Here is a 3,551-nt window from a genome sequence, read left to right as displayed (position 1 = left end):
GTAATACACATGGTTTTAAAGATATAACTTTTTATTTGGTATATAAAATTATATTTATTCAACACGTACAATATGGTTCTTATAGATATATGTAACACCCCAAAACCTGAATGTTTATATTTGCCGTATGTTCCTATATGACTTAGCATGAAATAAATAACTAGGCTATTTAACCTAGTTAAGTGTGTGGTTAAAAGTATTAAATGACGAAAGTAGTGCAAATTATGTTAAGTGACAAACATGAGGGGCTAAATGGAACAAGATGGAAGTTGGGTTATTAAAATGAAATATCACCACACACGAACACACACTTCGTGTGTGTTCTTGAAAGTTCAGGAGCTCCAAAGAGCCAACACCCTAACTCAACGATAACCATCAAATTGAAGGGTGAATCAAGACTTAAATTCACAACCGAACATGGATTAATGATCACCTTTACAAGGGGATCATAAGGTATGTCTTAAAATTTTTATTGGTGATTATGCACAAAGTGGGTTATGTTAGAAATCGCGAAATTGTATGAAATTGAGTATGAGTATGTGTTAGAATCATCATATAGGACATGGATTATGCGTGGTTTGGGGTAATTTGATGTTTAGAGGTGAAACCCACTTCTAGTGGTGAAGATGGCGACATGGGTGTGTCACCCATGTCCAATCCTTGTTCAAATCTTGTTGTACCATGTTGTATGTAATGCTTTCCTGTTAGGTAGATTGAATGTGATTTGAATTTGTTGATGTTTTTGTGTTAATTGATGAATGAAAGCATGAAGTAGGAAGTAAAGCATGAAACACTTGTACATTATGCATAAATTGTGACATGCACGCCAAGTGTTTGATGAAATGCCTAGGTGAGATTAATAGATGAAATGGTATGCAAGTAATGGATGAAATCGTATAATATGGGGATATGATGTATTTGATGATAAATAAACATGAGAAATCTATTTTTAGATGGAATTCATGTAGGATTTGGTTGGCCATGTTATTTGGTAAAAGTATACATTAGAATATTGTACTCTATGTTGGAGTGGTATGATGTTTACTACATGTTTGAATAATTGCTTAATCAAAATTGATAAGTAAAAGTACTCTAAATGTGAAGCATATGAGATCATTAGAACAGGATGAAGTTAGAATGATGTTGGGTTGTTAAGCATAGGTCATGGTGTTAGTTGTAGAATTATGTTACTAGAATGAACGGAATTGAATATGTTTGGTGTGTGCATATAACTAGATGATCATGTGGTTGTATGCTTATTGCATCGTGAGTATGAAATGTATATAGTGTCATTCGTATAGTCTACTATAATGACATAGATGTATGAGGTTAAGTCAAAAGTTCATATGATAAATCGTTGACTTTCTGAAAGTCAACTGTGCATAAGTAGCAATGTTAGACTTTTTGTCACAATTGTAATATATAATGCGTGTTATATCCATATGTGTTATATGTGATGACGTGATGAGTTATATGAGTTTGAAAAGATTGACTTTTGGAAATATGCCTTATGCTTGTTGGAATTGACTAATGAAAGTCAAATGTGAAACATGAATTTGATATGATCGTTAATATGTACAATCATGTATGCTACCAAGAATGTGAATGCGATGACATGAAAGTATAGGGATCATGTCAAGATGGATGGAAGCATGGAAGGCTAACGGGTCAAAAGGAGGCGAGGAAACAGATGCGAATACGGACACTTAAGGTAAGTGATTTCCGAAATCACTTCTTATTTATAAATGAAGTTTGGTATGTTGTATATAAGGAACCAAGTAAAAATTTACGGGTAAGGGTAAGTACCAAGGTAAGTTCATATGAACTTCGTCTATCCTTAATGTAAATTAAGATGATAGTTTCATCGTGTTAATGGAATGTTCATTATGTTGCTGAATATTCATCGTGTTAATGGAATGTTCATTATATTGTTGAATGTTCATCGTGTTAATGGAATGTTCATTATGTTGCTGAATGTTCATCGTGTTAATGGAATCTTCATTATGTTACTGAATCTTCATCGTGTTAATGGAATGTTCATTATGTTGTTGAATGTTAATCGTGTTAATGGAATGTTCATTATGTTGCTGAATGTTCATTATGTTGCTGAATGTTCATCGTGTTAATGGAATGTTCATTATGTTGCTGAATGTTTATCGTGTTAATAGAATGTTCATTATGTTGCTGAATGTTCATCGTGTTAATGGAATGTTCATTATGTTGCTGAATATTCATCGTGTTAATGGAATGTGCATTATGTTGCTGAATGTTCATTGTGTTAATGGAATGTTCATTAAGTTGCTGAATGTTCATCGTGTTAATGGAATGTTCATTATGTTGCTGAATGTTCATCGTGTTAATGGAATGTTCATTATGTTGCTGAATGTTCGTCATGTTTGTTGGAAGTTAGTCAGTTATGTTTGTTTGTAATTGCATTAATTTGTGTTGATATGTTTGTAGATAAGGCTAAACTTACAAATAAGTGAATGTGACTTTTATGTATGTATGTATGTATGTAGATATGGAACCGTAGCATGTGTAAGTCGTGTGAACTTGTATGTATGCACAAATGAATGAGATACGTATGAATGTACTTAGATATATGAAAGTGTATACACGTGATGTAATCTAATGATTGTAGATCACGTGTATACGTATACGTGAAGATGTGGGTTTTCAATATGTTTGAGATTACGTACTCCGAACCATGTTACTATTGAGAATGAAATAAATGGAGTATAGGTATGGGAACGTCGGACCCTCGAGGAATTGATGTCGGGCTCAAGTAAATAAAATTGAGAGGATGTTTCAATGGAATACCTTACGTAGTTAGAATGTGATATAGCCTTTTAAGTATATGTATTAAATTATATATGATGTTACCATGTACTAACGTGTTGGTTATATAAGGTGACCGCAGGTTAGTCAGATATTCATGAGGGATAAGTGAACGAGGATCAAGTTGAAGATCATGGATTGTACGGGAAGGCGGTCACGTTGTTTGTAATCATTTGTTAACATAGTTACATTAAATAAATGATGAATGATGTATTTATGTTAGAAGGGTTGACCTAAACGCTATTTAAGTATGTTAGAGTAGTTAAAAGAAAGAAATTTTACGGTTCATTTTCCGCTGCGTCGTTTTGGGTCAAATCGTGAATAGGGTCTTACAATATAAGTTTTTAATATTTAATATATAAAATTATATTTATTCAACGTGTGCAATAAAGGGGGTTTTTAAAGATATATTGTTTTATTATTTAGTATATTTAATTCATTTATTTGCCCCGTGTAATACACAGGGTTATAACCTACTTTATTACATATATACAAATCTTTACACTAATATTTTTTAATGATTATTTATTTGCATATATGTAAACCTTTATCCTGCTCATCCAATTTTCAAACAAATTTCTATATTTACATATATGTAAACTTCAAGCTAGTCGTCTATCAATTTATATGTAAACTAGTTGATGCCCCGTCTGTGTTGCGGGGCGATAGCCGAATAATAATTCTCAATCAATTAAAAAAACACTATTATAGTT

General features: G+C 32.2%; 1 long non-coding RNA gene across 1 annotated transcript; it reads left to right on the top strand.

The window, feature by feature from the left end:
- The first annotated feature begins 320 nt into the window (after positions 1 to 320).
- On the top strand, positions 321 to 3,126 carry LOC110874238. The gene is made up of 3 exons (XR_002555763.2): positions 321 to 453; positions 1,628 to 1,711; positions 2,911 to 3,126. It is a non-coding gene; the product is annotated as an uncharacterized LOC110874238 (long non-coding RNA).
- The last annotated feature ends 425 nt before the right edge of the window (positions 3,127 to 3,551 follow it).

Source organism: Helianthus annuus, chromosome 9 (assembly GCF_002127325.2).
Source record: "Helianthus annuus cultivar XRQ/B chromosome 9, HanXRQr2.0-SUNRISE, whole genome shotgun sequence".
Taxonomy (NCBI): Eukaryota; Viridiplantae; Streptophyta; class Magnoliopsida; order Asterales; family Asteraceae; genus Helianthus; species Helianthus annuus.
This window is presented reverse-complemented; position numbering and strand designations above follow the sequence as displayed.